Genomic DNA, 20,707 nt, shown 5'->3' with positions numbered 1-20,707 from the left:
CTACCACACATTATCCACAAACTCCCACACATTATCCACAAACTCCCACACATTATCTACAAACTACCACACATTATCCACAAACTACCACACATTATCCACAAACTCCCACACATTATCTACAAACTACCACATATTATCCACAAACTCCTACACATTATCCACAAACTACCACACATTATCCACAAACTCCCACACATTATCCACAAACTCCCACACATTATCCACAAACTACCACACATTATCCACAAACTCCCACACATTATCTACAAACTACCACACATTATCCACAAACTACCACACATTATCCACAAACTCCCACACATTATCTACAAACTACCACATATTATCCACAAACTACCACACATTATCCACAAACTCCCACACATTATCCACAAACTCCCACACATTATCCACAAACTCCCACACATTATCCACAAACTCCTACACATTATCTACAAACTACCACACATTATCCACAAACTACCACACATTATCCACAAACTCCCACACATTATCTACAAACTACCACATATTATCCACAAACTCCTACACATTATCCACAAACTACCACACATTATCCACAAACTCCCACACATTATCCACAAACTCCCACACATTATCCACAAACTCCCACACATTATCCACAAACTCCAACACATTATCCACAAACTCCCACACATTATCCACAAACTCCCACACATTATCCACAAACTCCCACACATTATCTACAAACTACCACACATTATCCACAAACTACCACACATTATCCACAAACTCCCACACATTATCCACAAACTACCACACATTATCCACAAACTCCCACACATTATCTACAAACTACCACACATTATCCACAAACTACCACACATTATCCATAAACTCCCACACATTATCCACAAACTCCAACACATTATCCACAAACTTCCACACATTATCCACAAACTCCCACACATTATCCACAAACTCCCACACATTATCCACAAACTCCAACACATTATCCACAAACTCCCACACATTATCCACAAACTCCAACACATTATCCACAAACTCTCACACATTATCCACAAACTCCCACACATTTTCCAAAAACTCCCACACATTATCCACAAACTACCACACATTATCCACAAACTCCCACACATTATCCACAAACTCCCACACATTATCCACAAACTCCCACACATTATCCACAAACTCCCACACATTATCCACAAACTCCCACACATTATCCACAAACTCCCACACATTATCCACAAACTCCCACACATTATCCACAAACTCCCACACAAGTTACGGCACAGTTTGCGGATGGATTGTAGATGTGTGGGCTGACGCGTCTGCTGGGACTGTTGTTCCAGCTTTCACAAAAGCCGGCATCATTTCCGAGGGGCCGCACGGCACGGAAAGTGACTCTGACAGCGAAGAAAGTGGAACAGTTGTCAGGACTCAGCCCGTCGGGTTCATCCGCAGCCTGATGGCGCTGAGGCCAGGAGAACTGCTCAGCTGGTCCTGGTCTCTACCCGTCGGGCTCTGGATGAACCCGACGGGCTGAGTCCTGACAATTCAATTCAGTTTTATTTGTATAGTGTCTAATACAACAGATGTTGTCTCTAGACGCTTTCCAGAGATCCAGAACATGAACATAAACCCCCGGGCAATTATTACATAAACAATGGCAGGTAAAAAACTCCCCTAGTGGGAGAAAAACCTTAAGCCAAACGGGGCGGCGCAGGCAGGTGGAAGCAGCAGCGGGATGACCAAAGGCGGGGGGGTGTTCCGCAGGCCAGCACGCAGCTCCCGAAGCTCCGGCCTGCAAACATGCACAAAAGAGAAAAAAGGCGGCCAGCACAAGAAACTACAGGAGCGATGGACAACAATGATAGCTATGAGATACTTATAATAAATAAAAATGGAAATGCAGAAGAGAGGAAGGGAAGAGGAGAGGGGAAGAAGGGTGAGAGGCACCGCCCAGCGGATCATGTTGGTGCCCCCCTGCAGCATAGGCCTATAGCATGACAACTGTTGCATATTTGATTTAGCGCAGCTGTTTAATTCAGAAACGGAGAATGAGGACTTCGAAGGGTTTGATTAATAACGCTTGTTTTAATTTCTGATTATTCATTGGTGATTTAAAAAATGTTATTACTTTGTAATAAAGACTTAAATAAAGCATAATCAAACTCAGTTTTGCTCCCGCTCTATTTTGAAATCACACACTTGTATGTTTGTGTGTGTTGTTGTAAGGCAGCGCGCTATTTGTTTGTGTAGACGGCGCCTTTTTGATCAGTGCGCCGTGTGTGTGTTAAATACAGTAATGACACACATAACTGAGACTGTGCCTTTTTATACAGCGCGCCGTATGGTCGTGAAAATACGGTAATTGTGTCTTGTCGCTTTTAATGTTGATGTAAAACACTTTGAATTACCCTGTGTTGAATTGTGCTATACAAATAAACTTGCCTTGCCTTGCCCTACAAACTCCCACACTTTGTTCACAAGTTCTCACATATTATCCATAAACTCCCATTAATACATAAAAACCTTAGTGGAGATTCTTGAAACACTCCCGTGTCCATCCTGACCATTTCTCATTATGCACTCTTTTCTGTTCTCGTGTATTGTGTGCACTTGTCTGTACTCATGTACTTGTGTGTACTTATCCGTACCCATGCACTTCCCTGTACTTGGGTGTAATCATGAACTTGTGTGTTCCAAGTCTTAAGAAGGTCTACAGCAGAACTACTGTACCCAGATGTATTCATTTCACCCAGTATTCATGTTTAGGGTGCGGTTTAACCAACTAAACTGTAAATGTTTTTCAATACGTGTTAACCTGTTAGCTGTTAGAAGTTGTTCTCTTGAATCGAACCATAAACAGAAACGGCCACTGAATGAACTAATGGACTTATTTTCATAAAGTGCCTTTCTACAAAGAAATGTACGTTTTACGTCTCATTTATTCATTCACACACGCACTAATATACTTGGGAAACAGTTAGGCACCAAATATAATATATTTAATTTTCTCAGACGGCAAAAAATAAGGAGGATTCAGGAGGAACAATGCGGTTTTCGTCCCGGTCGTGGAACACTGGACCAGCTCTATACCCTCCACAGGGTGCTCGAGGGTTCATGGGAATTTGCCCAACCAGTCTACATGTGTTTTGTGGATCTGGAGAAGGCATTTGACCGTGTCCCTCGTGCCATTCTGTGGGGGGTGCTCGGTGAGTATGGAGTCCGGGGCCCTCTATTAAGGGCTGTCCGGTCTCTATATGATCGGAGCAGGAGTCTGGTTCGCATTGCCAGCAGTAAGTCAGACTTGTTCCCAGTGCATGTTGGACTCCGGCAGGGCTGCCCTTTGTCACCGGTCCTGTTCATAATTTTTATGGACAGGATTTCTAGGCGCAGCCAGGGACCGGAGGGGATCCGGTTTGGGAACCACAGGATTTCATCTCTGCTTTTTGCCGATGATGTTGTCCTGTTGGCTTCATCGGACCGGGACCTTCAGCATGTGGTGGGGCGGTTTGCGGCCGAGTGTGACGCGGCAGGGATGAGAATCAGCACCTCCAAAACCGAGGCCATGGTTCTCCACCGGGAAAGGGTGGCGTGCCTTCTCCGGGTGGGTGGAGAAGTCCTGCCTCAGGTGGAGGAGTTCAAGTATCTCGGGATCTTGTTCACGAGTGAGGGAACGATGGAGCGTGAGATTGACAGACGGATCGGTGCAGCGTCCGCAGTTATGCGGTCGATCTACCGGACCGTCGTGGTGAAGAAGGAGCTGAGTCGAAAGGCGAAGCCCTCGATTTACCGGTCAATCTACGCACCTACCCTCACCTATGGTCATGAGCTTTGGGTATTGACCGAAAGGACAAGATCGCGGATACAAGCGGCCGAGATGAGTTTCCTCCGCAGGGTGGCCGGACGCTCCCTTAGAGATGAGTTTCCTCCGCAGGGTGGCTGGACACTCCCTTAGAGATAGGGTGAGGAGTTCGGTCACCCGGGAGGAGCTCGGAGTCGAACCGCTGCTCCTTCACATTGAGAGGAGTCAGCTGAGGTGGCTTGGGCATCTGTACCGGATCCTCCTGGACGCCTCCCTAAGGAGGTGTTCCAGGCATGTCCCTCCGGGAGGAGACCCCGGGGAAGACCCAGGACACGCTGGAGAGACTATGTCTCTCGGCTGGCCTGGGACTCGGACTCCCCTCGGAGGAGCTGGAGGAAGTGTCTGGGGTGAAGGAAGTCTGGGCATCTCTGCTGAGGCTGCTGCCCCCGCGACCCGGGAACGGATAAGCGGCGGACGATGGATGGCAAAAATAAGAACTTTAGTGATCCCACATAGAAGTAATTCATTGTATTAGTTTACAGCGCAGTCTTGCCACATCCAATATGGCGGCGACGTTGACGTATCGCAGCAGCTCCATGGGGCGGATACGGATACATGTCTATGGCTGTATGTACCGTGTGTGTGGTTCCCAATTAATAAACGGCCAGATAAATGTCGAATTGAGTCGACGTGGTCGTCATCTTTCAACTCCAGTTACTGTTCATGATACAAATTATTGGATACTTTATACATATAAGTACATTATACATTTGAATAGTTGAATGTAGATTAGCATATATTGGATTGGTTATTCATAATGATTTGATTGATTTATAATTCTTATAGCTTTATTTTGTAACAGGTAAACTGTTGAGTATTAGTTTTGTACATTTCCCCAAATGCTGGCTTGGTTGCTGAGATATACAGTATTTATTTTAAATAAACAGGCATCTCAGAAATGGTTAGTAAAGGCTTCAATAAGTGTTCTGAAGATGTGACGATTGTGACTCCCCTGATTAAGGTTCAAGATCCATTTCCATTCAAATCTTTATTCGTGCGTACAACAAAAAGAAGTTTTTGTGTATCAGTTTGTGGAATTAAAGTGTGGAATGGTTTGAATTTGGAGTTAAAAGAATGTACAAACATAAAACAATTTAAGAAGAAATACTGTATAAAGAAATGGTTTATTTGAGGTATAAAAGTGAAGACTGTGTTTAAAGATCAGCAGCTGTGTGTGCTGCTATTTTGTCATGTTGTCTTTGTATGTTTATATACTTAGATATACGTATTATATTTATATCATAGTTATATTATATTTATGATAGAGCTTACATCTTGTATTAAACAGGTTATTTTTGTAAAAAATTATATACGTTTATACAAATTAGTATATAGTATAAAAAATAAATAAAGACATAATTTATGTTTAGTTGTAGAAAAGGGGTGGGATTAAATAAGTTTATACTTTATACTATAAGTTTATACTAGTTTACTATACTATGTTTAAACTTTATATACCACTCCTTTTCGAACATGCAGAGGTGTATAAAGTACTTGAAAAAAGTAACTAAGTAAAAGTAGAAATACCATAACTGAAAAAGACTTTGGTAAAAGTTAGTCACCCATAAGAAAATTAATTCAATTCAATTCAATTGTATTTGTATAGCGTCTAATACAACAGATGTTATCTCTAGACGCTTTCCAGAGATCCAGAACAAGAACATAAACATAAACATAAACATAAACCCCCGAGCAATTATTACATAAACAGTGGCAGGTAAAAACTCCCCTAGTGGGAGAAAAACCTTAAGCCAAACAGTGGCAAGAAAAACTCCCCTTTAGGAGGGAAGAAACATTACAAGAAATTACTTGAGTAAAAGTCTTAAAGCAGCACAACGTAACTTTCAGCTTTTCTGAGTTTGGCGGCATCTTTTGGACAAAAGCGGTAGTGCTTTACCAGAAAGAACACTACGTTTCCCATGAGCACCAGCGCGTACTGCCGGAAAACTCCTGTCCCGTCGCGTGCATTTGTTTTGAGAGAAGACGGGACGCTTTTCTGTTTCACCAAGTGAACAGAAAAAAAAGATGTTAAACTGCTGGAAAGGAACTGGAATTTACCGGAATACCTTAAACAAGGAAGCCAGGGAGCGGTATATGGAGAAAATATTGATTATTAATGGTCTGGATCCATATGAAAACCCTACTAAAGAGTGGAGCTCCTCGTCGGAGCTGCAATGTTTAGAAGGATTTACTGCCGCAGTTCTGCACAACCCACGTCTTACTACCTTGTTTAGGAGTGTTTGGCAGCTGCTTTGGTAAATGTTTGACTCGCCATGTGTCTCAATAAATTAGTATAATAGTACAACATACAGTACATGTTGTATTACTCTTACTTTTCTTTTCTTTTTTTTTGACTGCTATATTATGCTGAAGAGGCTCCGAGGCGTGAGCAATATTTTTTTTTCCTCGTGAGATTATTTTTTTCCTCTGCAGCTACAAATCAAATAGTTAATATTTTTTCCTCAACAAAATTAATCGCACCGCAGAGAGCTGGCAAACAACTGCGTTTAGCTGGAGAAGTGGGAAATAAAACCCGTTTGAATGATCCGATCCCGGTCTGTGAGTGTTTGTTTGTTTACTGAGGAACGTTATGTTTGGTCGGACTCATTACAGCCGCGATCCAACCGAGCCGACGACTCTTTTACTCTTTTAATTTGTTATCTCAGATAATTGGCTGGTAAAATACAAATCCTCAAAAAAACTACTTAAGTAGTGTAACGGAGTACATCTACTTCGTTACTATACACCTCTGTGAACATGTACACTTGAATATTGTGATATTTATGTAGAGATTAAGCAAGAGTTTAACCTAGAACAGTACTTACTATGTCAAAATAAAAAGTATAGACAGGCCATTTGTAATTTTAGGATGAATAACAGTATAATACCAAAAATCACTGGAAGGTATAAAGGTTATTATTATTATTATTATTATAAAGGTCTGGATAGAAGTCAGAGATTCTGTAACTCTGTAACATCAACCGTATTGGAGATGAATTTCATATTTTGTTTGAATGTAAAAATGTAAATATAATGAATCTCAGACAAAAATACTTACCAAAGTATGTTATTTATAAATTAGGCACATTTTTGAAGAATGTCCTTCCTCTGTTTAAATGATTTTCATTTTTATTTATTCTTTAGCCAAATTGAGTATTTTAGTTGAACATGTACAGCCTGCCACTTGCTACAAATGTACAAATGTTTGTGTTCTGTGCTCCATACCATGTGATCATGGTCGTGAGTTAAAATAAATGTTTGATTGATTGATTGATTGAAATATGCGTTTTGATGTTGTTTTTTTCTTTATGTGGTGGAATGCCCACCTGTATTTGTTTTATTGTCTTTTTTCTTGTTTTTTTATGTTCGAAATAAACTAAACTAAAACTACATGTACAGGACTGTTTCAGAAAATTTGAATATTGTGATAAAGTTCTACAGTTCTACAGTTTAAGATTAAGATTCCCAGAATATTCAAATTTTTTGAGATAGGATATTTGAGTTTTCTTAAACTGTAAGCCATGATCAGCAATATTAAAATAATAAAAGGCTTGCAATATTTCAGTTGATTTGTAATGAATCCAGAATGTATGACATTTTTGTTTTTGTAATTGCATTACAGAAAATCACATTATTCTAATTTTCTGAGACAGTCCTGTACACTTGAAATATGTGTTTTGATGTTTTTTTTCTTTATGTGGTGGAATGCCCACCTGTATTTGTTTTCTTGTCTTTTTTCTTGTGTTTTTTTTTTTTTTACATGTTCGAAATAAACTGCACTAAAACTCAATGTATTTGTCTGGGTGGAACTTTTGTCTGTGCTCGGACCCGCCCTCGGCTCTTTATTGGCGCAGCCGGTTTCCCATATAGGTCCCGCTTTCTCCGCCCGCGCGTTTCTCTCCCAGAGTCCGAACGAGGGCCAGGCGGTCCGTGAACGCAGCACCGTCGGTACCTGAACGCAGCACCAGTCAGTCCACAAACCCGCAAACTGCTGCTGACAGCGGGGGACCTGAGTCCCGGAGAAGGAGCCGGAGGAGGGAGAGCAGGTAAGGGTCGTGTTGGGCTGGTTTGGGCCCCTGGTTCAGTGGTCCAGCCCCTGTCTGTCCGTCCGTCTGTCTGTCTGTCTGGTGACGCGGGCTCCAGCAGTTTCCACCGCTTCAAAAGCAGCTTTTCTTCCCTCAGCGCTTTTATCAAAAGCGGACAAAAGAGCGCGGCCTCACCTGGCCGGCGCCGCGCGCGCCGCACGTGCCCGTCTCCATGGCGACGGGGACGGCCGCGCGGCCAGCTGTCAACACTTTAGTGATCAGTTGTTGGTTGAATTCCTGACATAACAGTCCTGCAGGGACAAACAACGCTGGAAACGTCCCGCCCGCGGACGGACGCTGCACATACATGCACTTATTTCAGAGTTGGACCGGTGTTCTGCTGCTTTGCCAAAAAATGCTCCCCAATGGTTTTCTACATTTTGTACAGTTACAATTTTACTGTGTTTTACTCCCTAAACCACTTCCTTTCCCCCCAAGTGGTCCTTGTCTCTTGCCAGGCCGTCATTGTAAATAAGAATGTTCTTAATGACCTGCCTGGTTAAATGGAAGGCGAATGACTGAGTGAATATCAAATAAAGCCAAATAATTGTTGTTTTTTTTTTCCTCTTTATCGTATAATGTTCACAAAGTGTAATGCAATTAATGTCATGGGTCGTTTATTTTGAAGGATCAAATACTCAACATCCCATATTATCAATTTTACATCGTACAAGAAATCATGGACATGCCAATTAAACCTTGAAAATCCACTGTGCGCATGCGCAGAACCACAAAGTAGTTCTCAGCAGGTAGTAAAGATTGGCAGAACACCGGTACCTGACCTTGGTCCAGACCCTGGTCCAGACCCTGGTCCAGACCCTGGTCCAGACCCGGACCCTGGTCCAGACGCTGGTCCAGACCCTGGTCCAGACCCAGACCCAGACTCAGTCCCTGGTCCAGACCCTGGTCCAGACCCTGGTCCAGACCCAGACCCAGACCCTGGTCCAGATTCAGTCCCTGGTCCAGACCCTGGTCCAGACAGCTGTGGGAGCTTCAGGGTGTCTCAGATGTTTCCTTTAAAGTCTGGCTCTGTCTTTTTACTTCCCATCTCTCTCTTTCTCTCTCTCCATCCTTTTATCCATTTCGACCACACGTATCATTTGATCTAAATCAGATGAATAACTGACTAAATGATGAGACCACGTCTGATTACACAACAGTAGATCAGGAGGTTTAGGACGGGAGAGCTGGGCTGGTCACATGGAGAACGGGCTGGCACGTATGTGTTGAGTCAGCTGGTCTCTGGTCCACTGGACCTGGTTTGGGCTGTGGACTGTCCTGGTCTGTCCTGGTCTGGGCTGTGGTCTGTCCTGGTCTGGGCTGTGGACTGTCCTGGTTTGGGTTGTGGTCTGTCCTGGTTTGGGCTGTGGACTGTCCTGGTTTGGGCTGTGGACTGTCCTGGTCTGGGCTGTGGACCTGTAGGCCTGTGTTGAAAAGATCGATTCTCCGATTTTAAATCGATTCTCATATTAATTCCTAAAAATCGATTCATAGGTCTAAAGATCGATTTCATTTTTTTTTTTTTTTTTTCATCATTACATTACAACTTTTGGTACTTTTTTGTTTATGCCCAAAAAAGGAATATTTTGTTGGACACGAGAATAACTGGTGCCATGTTTTTGCCTTTAAATATGTTTAAAGGAAGTTTTCAGTTATAATTGCATAAATTGTCTATATTTCTTTGCTTTTATATACTTTCTTGGGGTTACATTTGCATAAATGTTAAAAACCAACTTCTCATAAATGGGGAAAAAATAAAAGCGATTTCTTTCGTCCTCTGTTTCCTCCCTGGATCAGTTTGGTAATTCTGCCCCACAATGTTTCTGAAAGCAGTTCTATCAGCATTCTGGGAGCTGATTGGTCCTTACAGCATCATTAGCTGCAATACTTGCTGTTGAATCTCAATATAATACTAGTATTAATATGTTGCATAACTACACAGTCATATAATTCATGCAACGGCTGAAAAAACAGTTTTATTAACAGTAACCCAAATCAATATCGAATCGGATCGTGATAATCGATTCTGAATCTTAAGAATCGGAATCGAATCAATTCTTGATATTTGAATCGATCCCCAGCCCTACTGTCCCATTCTGTACTGGTTTGGGTTGTGGACTGTCCTGGTCTGGGTTGTGGACTGTCCTGGTTTGGGCTGTGGACTGTCCTGGTTTGGGTTGTGGACTGTCCCGGTCTGTCCTGGTTTGGGCTGTGGACTGTCCTGGTTTGGGCTGTGGAAGGTCCTGGTTTGGGCTGTGGAAGGTCCTGGTTTGGGCTGTGGACTGTCCTGGTTTGGGCTGTGGACTGTCCTGGTTTGGGCTGTGGACTGTCCTGGTTTGAGTTGTGGACCGTCCCGGTCTGTTCTGGTTTGGGCTGTGGACTGTCCTGGTCTGGCCTGTGGACTGTCCTGGTTTGGGCTGTGGACTGTCCTGGTTTGAGTTGTGGACTGTCCCGGTCTGTTATGGTTTGGGCTGTGGTCTGTCCTGGTTTGGGCTGTGGTCTGTCCTGGTTTGGGCTGTGGACTGTCCTGGTTTGGGCTGTGGTCTGTCCTGGTTTGGGCTGTGGACTGTCCTGGTTTGGGTTGTGGACTGTCCCGGTCTGTCCTGGTTTGGGCTGTGGTCTGTCCTGGTTTGGGCTGTGGACTGTCCTGGTTTGGGCTGTGGACTGTCCTGGTTTGGGCTGTGGTCTGTCCTGGTTTGGGCTGTGGACTGTCCTGGTTTGGGCTGTGGACTGTCCTGGTTTGGGCTGTGGACTGTCCTGGTTTGGGCTGTGGACTGTCCTGGTTTGGGCTGTGGACTGTCCTGGTCTGGGTTGTGGACTGTCCTGGTTTGGGCTGTGGACTGTCCCGGTCTGTTCTGGTTTGGGAAAACTCTTCTGAACCAGACTGTAAAAATGTTTATTTCTGCTGTAAAGTTGGACATTTGAGCCTGCAGGTCTGGATCCAGGTCCTAGTGGTCTGTAGAGGACCTGCAGGTCTGGATCCAGGTCCTAGTGGTCTGTAGAGGACCTGCAGGCCCCACACTGAATCCATTTCACAAAAATATTTTCTAAACAGAAAATGATAAAAACAAAATGAATGCAGAAAATCCACATTTCAGTGCTGGTATTATCAACTTCTTCCACGCAAACATGGACACGTATCAGTGCTGCCTCACCACAATCAAATAGTTTTATGAAAACTGACACATTTCACTGTAAATGAAAAATAAACATTTCATGCGTTATAATATTTTATTTATTGTGTGTGTGTGTGTGTGTGTGTGTGTGTGTGTGTGTGTGTGTGTGTGTGTGTGTGTGTGTGTGTGTGTGTGTGTGTGTGTGTGTGTGTGTGTGTGTGTGTGTGTGTGTGTGTGTGTGTGTGTGTGTGTGTGTGTGTGTGTGTGTGATCTAAACAAGCTAAAGTTACAACATATTTGCATGTTCTATCAGCATTCTGGGAGCTGATTGGTCCTTACAGCATCATTAGCTGCAATACTTGCTGTTGAATCTCAATATAATACTAGTATTAATATGTTGCATAACTACACAGTCATATAATTCATGCAACGGCTGAAAAAACAGTTTTATTAACAGTAACCCAAATCAATATCGAATCGGATCGTGATAATCGATTCTGAATCTTAAGAATCGGAATCGAATCAATTCTTGATATTTGAATCGATCCCCAGCCCTACTGTCCCATTCTGTACTGGTTTGGGTTGTGGACTGTCCTGGTCTGGGTTGTGGACTGTCCTGGTTTGGGCTGTGGACTGTCCTGGTTTGGGCTGTGGAAGGTCCTGGTTTGGGCTGTGGAAGGTCCTGGTTTGGGCTGTGGACTGTCCTGGTTTGGGCTGTGGACTGTCCTGGTTTGAGTTGTGGACTGTCCCGGTCTGTTATGGTTTGGGCTGTGGTCTGTCCTGGTTTGGGCTGTGGTCTGTCCTGGTTTGGGCTGTGGACTGTCCTGGTTTGGGCTGTGGTCTGTCCTGGTTTGGGCTGTGGACTGTCCTGGTTTGGGTTGTGGACTGTCCTGGTTTGGGTTGTGGACTGTCCCGGTCTGTCCTGGTTTGGGCTGTGGTCTGTCCTGGTTTGGGCTGTGGTCTGTCCTGGTTTGGGCTGTGGACTGTCCTGGTTTGGGCTGTGGACTGTCCTGGTTTGGGCTGTGGACTGTCCTGGTTTGGGCTGTGGACTGTCCTGGTTTGGGCTGTGGACTGTCCTGGTTTGGGCTGTGGACTGTCCTGGTTTGGGCTGTGGACTGTCCTGGTTTGGGCTGTGGACTGTCCCGGTCTGTTCTGGTTTGGGAAAACTCTTCTGAACCAGACTGTAAAAATGTTTATTTCTGCTGTAAAGTTGGACATTTGAGCCTGCAGGTCTGGATCCAGGTCCTAGTGGTCTGTAGAGGACCTGCAGGTCTGGATCCAGGTCCTAGTGGTCTGTAGAGGACCTGCAGGCCCCACACTGAATCCATTTCACAAAAATATTTTCTAAACAGAAAATGATAAAAACAAAATGAATGCAGAAAATCCACATTTCAGTGCTGGTATTATCAACTTCTTCCACGCAAACATGGACACGTATCAGTGCTGCCTCACCACAATCAAATAGTTTTATGAAAACGGACACATTTCACTGTAAATGAAAAATAAACATTTCATGCGTTATAATATTTTATTTATTGTGTGTGTGTGTGTGTGTGTGTGTGTGTGTGTGTGTGTGTGTGTGTGTGTGTGTGTGTGTGTGTGTGTGTGTGTGTGTGTGTGTGTGTGTGTGTGTGTGTGTGTGTGTGTGTGTGTGTGTGTGTGTGTGTGTGTGTGTGTGTGTGTGTGTGTGTGTGTGTGTGTGTGTGTGTGTGTGTGTGATCTAAACAAGCTAAAGTTACAACATATTTGCATGTTTTTCATATTATTTACATAATATGAAATTAACTTTTATTTAAGCCCATGTCTACAATGAAGTCGTACTGGATTTACAACCTGTCTGAAACATGATTTATTATTTGAAAAAAGAAAAAAAAATCGATATTCAAATTTTGGATATCGACTCGACTGGCAAAGTATCGCAATATAGGACTGTCTCAGAAAATTAGAATATTGTGATTTTCTGTAATGCAATTACAAAAACAAAAATGTCATACATTCTGGATTCATTACAAATCAACTGAAATATTGCAAGCCTTTTATTATTTTAATATTGCTGATTATGGCTTACAGTTTAAGATTAAGATTCCCAGAATATTCTAATTTTTTGAGATAGGATATTTGAGTTTTCTTAAGCTGTAAGCCATGATCAGCAATATTAAAATAATAAAAGGCTTTTAATATTTCAGTTGATTTGTAATGAATCCAGAATGGATGACATTTTTGTTTTTGTAATTGCATTACAGAAAATCACAATATTCTAATTTTCTGAGACAGTCCTGTATATTGCCACATGGCTATTTTTAACTAGCCCTAGTGACGACCCCCCGGGCCGTTTCAGATCCAGCGGTTCAGGTGGTGCTGGGGGAACAGACGTTCAGCTGCTCCTGTGGTTGGATCAGGTGACGGCCCACATCTGTAGCCGAGCAGCTGATCAACATGTGTTCCTCCAGACACGTGGAGGAACGTTAACTCCCCGCTCTGGCGGCAGGACAGCAGCGGCGGGCGTGTCTGCAGACGGACCTCCAGGAATAACGGATAGGGAGGAAGTTTAACCCTTGTGCTGTCTTTGGGTCAAGGGAGGGTGAAGGGAGGAAAGAAAAAAAAGAAGGAAGAAAGGAGAAAAGTAGGAAAGGGAGTAAGGAAGGGAGAAAAGATGGAAGGCAAGAAGGACAGAAAGAAGGAAGTAGGGATGGAAGGAAGGAAGGAAAGGAAGTAGGAAAGGGAGGAAGGCAGGAAGTAAGGAAGGGAGAAAAGATGGAAGGGAGGAAGGAAGTAGGAAAGGGAGTAAGGAAGGGAGAAAAGATGGAAGGCAAGAAGGACAGAAAGAAGGAAGGAAGGAAAGGAAGTAGGAAAGGGAGGAAGGCAGGAAGTAAGGAAGGGAGAAAAGATGGAAGGGAGGAAGGAAGTAGGAAAGGGAGTAAGGAAGGGAGAAAAGATGGAAGGAAGAAAGGAGAAAAGGAAGGAAGGGAGAAAAGATGGAAGGAAGGAAGGAAGGAAAGAAAGAAAGAAGGGAGTAAGGAAGGGAGAAAAGATGGAAGGGAGAAAAGAAGGAAGTAGGAAAGGGAGTAAGGAAGGGAGAACGGAGGAAGGGAGAAAAGAAGGAAGGAGGAAAGGGAGTAAGGGAGGGAGAAAAGAAGGGAGAAAAGATGGAAGGGAGGGAGAAAGGAAGGGAGAAAAGGGAGGGAGGAAGGAATGGAGAAAAAGGAAAGAAAGAAGGGAGGGAAGAAGGAAGGAATGGAGAAAATAAGGAAAGAAGGAAGGACTGGGTCAAAGAAGGTAATAAAGGAACAAATGACGAAAGGGAGGTAGGAAGAAAAAGGAGTAAAGGAAGGAGAGAGCATGGCAGGAGGAAAGAAGGATAGAAGAAGACAGCACAAGGGTTAACCCCTTTGACAGCACCGGCATCGTTTCATAACTGAACAGAAGTGCTGCATTCTGGGAGATCCTGAGGAATCCCTTCAGCCTAGTGCTGCTGATCGTCAGGCCGGGGATTAGGACTGAAGTTTGGTTTGGCGGGTTCGTTTAAGAAGAAACCCTCTTATCTAAAAACACGGACACGACCAGAACCGTGGTGGAAACACCAGGCAGCATTTCTGCTGTCAAGCACGGTGTGGGAGGAGTCATGATCTGGGGGCCGGAGTTTTCTAGAGACAAATGTGAGGACGTCCGTCTGACGGACGAGGATCGGCTGAAACCGGCTCATGTGGCAGGAAATTATCCCAAAAGCGGATCCACTGGAGTCACTGGACTGTTCCCCTCCTTCTCGGTGTCCTGTTTCACATAGGGACAGTGAACGCACCACTCCCACCCTCGTGACATCACCGTCTGACCCGAGCTGCTGCAGCAGAGGAAATGAGATCAGAGCGTAATGAGAGTCAGTTCCTCGGCGTTTGGAGAGCAGATGTGGGTCCTGAACGGCTGCAGCAGCCGGGCGGTGCCTGGGTGATGCAGTTCCCCCGTCACCACCGCCACAACAACAACTTCTAAGGCCTGGATTATGGTTCTGCGTCAAAACGACGCTGTGCCTACGGCATCACCGTGACGCCGTCGTGAACCTTCGGACTTCTCCGTCACTCCATTTCTCTGCGGTGAAGAACCCCCCGTGACCGCTAATTCGGAATCTTTTCCTGAATGGTTTATCCGACTTTTTCCAGTCACAGTAAATCAAAGAGATAAGGACAACTATTGTGCAAAAAAACTAAACAAAAAAAAATCACACATACACGAAGAAAAGAGCGCTAAAAGTTCACGACTGCTGCAAACCGGAAACCGGAAATGCGTTGCTACCAAGCGAATCAATCACAGCCCTCTCGTCTGCGTGTGGTCTGCGTCGCCTCGACGCGTATTGGAAGGTGCACGTCAGTGACGGCGTCAGTGACTGCGTGTGGTACGCGCGCCGTATGGTCCGCGTACTCGTTTTGACACAGAAACATAACTCAGCCTTAAGGCCACGTTTCCACATAGCCGGGTATTTACAAAAACGGATATTTCCCCCTCTATGTTTTGAAAAATACCATCATTTCCAGGAACCTGCATAAATACTGTTAAGGTGCTATGAGCAGCCAAACCTACAGGGGGCAGTGTAACGAGAAGATAAAGTCATGCTAGCCAATCAGAATCCTGGAAAAAAACATCAACAAATGACACGAGTAACTTCCAGTTACTTCCAAGAGGAACGAGAGTCTTTGGTTTGGAGTGACAGAGAAGTGGAGTTACTTTTAAGTGTGACGTTAGAATATAAAACGGGTAAAATACAAGAAAATTTACGGTTACAAACTAATTGTAACCACAGGTGTCACTCATGACGCTGGTGACGTTTCTGTCTCATAATGTGACGTTCTGAAGCCTAAATGTCCATTTCTCTCCGTTTACAAGCAAACGTGAAGTCTGAGTTTTTGCAAATCTCCACTTTGGTTTTCAGAAATGCTGGTTTTTGGAGACTTTGAGCTTCTTTTTCGTGTAAACGAACGGCCAAAATGCATGAAAACACCACAGTTTTTGTTATGTGGAAACGGGACCTAAATCTGTATGTGCATTTGTGGAGCACTTTGGTCGACGAGCATTTTTTTTTTTCTAACTTGTCTGCACACATATTAATGGTTAATACCAACGGACATTGTTTTTAAATGTGCCTCATAAATGAATGGGACCCGCCCCCTGAACCCGGCTGCTGTAAACGGAGCAGTGGAGGTGTGGCTGAACCGGAGCCGTTGTACTGCATCTCTGCCGCATTTCCACCAAAACAAAACAGGATCATAAGGGGGGACCCTCCTGCCGAGGGCCAGACTGGGGGGTCGGGGACGTCAGCAGCACACTGCAGGCAGGTGGAAGCAGCAGCGGGATGGTCCTGGGTCCCGTTGGGGGGGGGTTGGTCCTGGGTCCTGGGGGGGCTAAGATGACCAAACCTCCACCATCACCTCTGGTCCCCGGTCCCGGCCTCTGGGCTGGGTTCCAGGACTGAGGATGGTCATTAGGTCCAGTACTTCCTGTCCCGTCCCCCCGGTAGCGGGTAGCGTCCTCTGAAGGAGACGCTTGTGTGTGAGACGGTTTCCTTAATCTGATCCAGACGTAAACTCCTCCTCAGTTGTTTTCCTTCTCCGTCAGCTTTTCCCTCTTCTCCTCCTTCCTGTTGGGTTTTTTTTCAGACTGTGTGTGTGTGTGTGTGTGTGTGTGTGTGTGTGTGTGTGTGTGTGTGTGTGTGTGTGTGTGTGTGTGTGTGTGTGTGTGTGTGTGTGTGTGTGTGTGTGTGTGTGTGTGTGTGTGTGTGTGTGTGTGTGTGTGTGTGTGTGTGTGTGTGTGTGTGTGTGTGTGTGTGTGTGTGTGTTTCCAGCGAGCTGCTAGCTCTGTAATTTCCTCCTGAAATAGCTGGGAGCTGGGGAGGGTGTGTTCAGTGTTCAGGGTGTTTTGGGAGTCTGTAAACCACAGAGCCCAAACATCCTCCTGCTGCTCTGGGTTCAGATGGAAAACCGTGCAGATAAAAGCTGACGGGAGCAGCAGAACTAACCCTCCAGTAAACCGGCTCACGCTTCCTTCATCTGCTTGTTAAACGGAGGAAAGTCCTCCCCCTCCAGATGTTTGGAGGAGTCTCTGAGCGAGTCGTCCTCCAGCCCGTCAGCTGAAGCCCAGCTGGACCGGTACTGCTCCGGTCCAGCAGCTGCACACGTGTCCATGGAGACGCTCCTGCGCTGCCCCCCAACGGCCAGCAGTGGAACTACACCCCCGTTTAACATGAACTAATGCTGCTACTCAGTCTTTTAATCTTTCATTCTGGAAGAGTGTTAGGGCCAGGCAGGTTTTGACGGTTTATCGTGAATGGTAAAATATCGCCCATTCCTAGTTTGGAGAGAACCAAACACAGGTTTCGATTCGATATTGATTTAAATGCTTCAATATCGGATTCAGAGGCTTTGCTTGATCGATATTGAATTAGGGCGGGGGTAATTGCGATGCATCGATTTTTCAATATTTTTACCCACCCCTAATGAAGGTCCAAAAACCTCAATGAGATGAAGCAAGGATGGACAGAAGAAAGGAGCAGAACTCCTCCAGAACCAGGAGGCCCTGATGGAGATCCTGCTGGTGCTGGACCTGGATATGAGAAAGAAAGAAAGAAAGAAAGAAAGAAAGAAAGAAAGAAAGAAAGAAAGAAAGAAAGAAAGAAAGAAAGAAAGAAAGAAAGAAAGAAAGAAAGAAAGAAAGAAAGAAAGAAAGAAAGAAAGAAAGAAAGAAAGAAAGAAAGAAAGAAAGAAAGAAAGAAAGAAAGAAAGAAAGAAAGAAAGAAAGAAAGAAAGAAACATTCTCGTTGATACGTGTTTGTGTAACAAACATGGAGGATCTGAGTCATTCCAGTTTTGCAGTACAGGTGTACTAATTTAATTGGTTTTTATCAATTTAATTGGTGTAGTATTTAGTATCTTTTAGAGCAGTAATTTGGGGGCTCCAAAGACTGAATGTGGTGATAGATTTATAGTTACAAAGGTGGAGTTGAATTGGTATTTTTTTTTATTGTCATTTTTATCGTTATCAGGATAAATGCCAGAAATTATCATGATAAATTGTTTAGTCCATAGCCCATCCCTAGCTGAGAGTCCCCCTGACGGGTGAGGGGGGTCCCTGGGGACTCGTTGCAGGCTGTTGTTCTGGTCTGTCCCCAAGAGGTGGCAGTGTAACCCCAACAACCCCTCCATAACCCCTCCACCCCCCTCAGCAGTCCTCACCCCTCAGTGGGACTCCCCTCTCTGAACGGCAGGCTCTGGTTCTGGTACTGGGAGTACTGGTCTGTGACCCCTCTCATGCCACGTCATTTTCAGACAAGAATTCCAATTCTTCTTCTCGGCTCTAAAAGCAGCACAGAAAGTTAACACAATCCTGCCGTGCAGCTTGGTTCAGTCGGCCGGAGAAGAGGCGGGATGTTTATGGTTTATAGTTTTATTTGGATCCCCATTAGCTGCAGCAAAACTGCAGCTATTCTTCCTGGGGTCCCACACCTAATACACAGTACATTACAACAAAAAATTAAAAGCAAACCTAAAGAGGTAGCAAATTCAAACAATGTATAGTTATCATAGTTTGCCCAATAACCATTTTTAATAAATATTAATTTATATTATATTTATGTACACATACCCATATACTACTAGGGATGGGAATCGAGAACCGGGTCTTGTTCAGAACCGGTTCCCAGTGTTTCAATTCCTTGGAATCGTTTGCCTTTTTCGCAAACGATTCCCTTATCGATTCCAGTGGGCACGAATGACGTCACCAAGCACGTTGCGCAACGTGCGCATTCGCGCCCAGCAGGAAAACACGGGGACAAAGCGGCATAAACGCTCAAAAGTTTGGTTACATTTTACCAAAAAGGATGACAACAGGGCGACAATACTTGCAATGTGGACATTTCAACAAAGGGGGGAAACTGTTAGGACTCGGCCGGCTGATGCGCTGGGAGCGCGGAGTCAGCCGGCGTGTGGTCAGGCTGATTTATGGTTCCGCGTTACACCAACGCAGAGCCTACGGCGTAGGGTACGCGGCTACACGCACCGTACGGCGCGCATCGCCGCGTACCCTACGCCGAGGGCTCTGCGTCGATTTAACGCGGAACCATAATTAATGCTAGAAGAGCTGTGCGCTCGGCCACGCGGATGTGCCGGGCGCTGCGGCGGACAGCAGAGCTCCTGACACAGCTGCAGCTGATCAGCTCATCTATGGAGAAGTTAAAGAGCATCTACCACTAGATTCTCCTTTCATCAAGGCAGGGGAGAGTATCAGGCCAGAATAGATGAATGTCACCAGCAGTGACTAAGTTAGTGGTGTTGAACATGTTACTGGACATTCTTCGTGTAATAGCTACAAAATCATTTGTTGTTTTTAGTTAATTTCTACGGAAGAATATTTATTTTATTATTATTTTATATTAAATACATATTTTACTGTATATTACAAATCATTTTGTGGGGACCCCCTGGCACCATGGAGGAGCCCAAGGCTGGGGGCATCTTAAGACCTCACTATATTTTTTTGTTCGAGATATAAAAGTTTTATATCTTTGAACAAAAAAGATCAGAGAAACAAATAAATTGAAACAAAGAAACAATTTTAGTATCAGCTTTGTTTTATTAAAACAAAGCTGATACTAAAATTGTTTCTTCTCCTTTTTTCCAAATGAGAATCGATAAGAGAATCGATAAAGAATCGAATCGATAAGCAGAATCGAAAATGGAATCGGAATCGAAAAAATCTTATCAATTCCCATCCCTATATACTACCTACATTATTTATTTAATAATTAAATAAGTTTTATATGTATCTGTTTCTTTACTAACAATTTGAATTTTTTTATGTTAATAGTTTGCTTAAAGTGTTTGGGAAGTGGGTTCCATGTAGACGTAGCTCTGTACATCACCGTTCTTTTACCATAGATTCTTGTAAATACTGTGGAGCTAAGCCGTTTTGGGCTTTATATGCAAGTAATAAAATTTTAAATTGAAGTCTGAATTTTACAGGTAGCCAATGGAGCGACGCTAACACTGGAGAGACGTGGTCTCTCCTGCTGATTCCTGTCAGATACCATAGAGATCACCTATCTCCAAAATCAGCATCTGCCGATCCCGATACTGCCGATCACAGCGTGAAATCCATAAATTCTTCAATATTGTTGTCTCACAACATGTGCACCAACACAGACAACAGCAGATATTTCACTCTCTTAGAGTTTATACAAGTTTTCAACTATAAATCTTAGTTTTCCTGTGGAAAAAGGAATAAATATTAAAATAAAAAATGAATTATGAATTAAGCTTTGTGAAAGCTTTAGTGATAGCATCTGCTGCGTGTTAGAAAACTATTGTGAGTGAAGCAAAACTCTTCACACTAGAACTCCACATGTCACTCGTGAAGCCGATTGACATGATTGTCGTCCTGCACGAGGCTTTGGACTGTATATATTCTGGTATAACTCCGGCGGACATTCATCAGGGAAATATTAACAACGCGGCAGCGCGCACCAAGCAGCTAACGACGCGTTTAAACCCGATGTCTTTTACAATGAAAAGCTGCTGATGATCAAGACGTATGAATCCATTACCTTATGATGCAGTTCTTTATTTTTCTTCAATTCAATTTTATTT

At 44.1% G+C, this 20,707-nt stretch overlaps 1 protein-coding gene across 1 annotated transcript in view; it reads left to right on the top strand.

The window, feature by feature from the left end:
* Positions 1-7,787: 7,787 nt before the first annotated feature.
* Positions 7,788-20,707, top strand: part of kifc3 (kinesin family member C3) — a 91,585-nt gene continuing 78,665 nt past the window's right edge. The window contains exon 1 of the mRNA XM_061736101.1: positions 7,788-7,926. The gene's annotated coding sequence lies outside the window, so the exon portion shown is untranslated. The remainder of the gene's footprint in view (positions 7,927-20,707) is intronic.

The sequence above is a fragment of the Cololabis saira genome, chromosome 2 (genome assembly GCF_033807715.1).
Source record: "Cololabis saira isolate AMF1-May2022 chromosome 2, fColSai1.1, whole genome shotgun sequence".
Classification (NCBI taxonomy): Eukaryota; Metazoa; Chordata; class Actinopteri; order Beloniformes; family Belonidae; genus Cololabis; species Cololabis saira.
The sequence above is the reverse complement of the archived record's forward strand: the minus strand, read 5'-3'. Positions and strand labels throughout refer to the sequence as shown.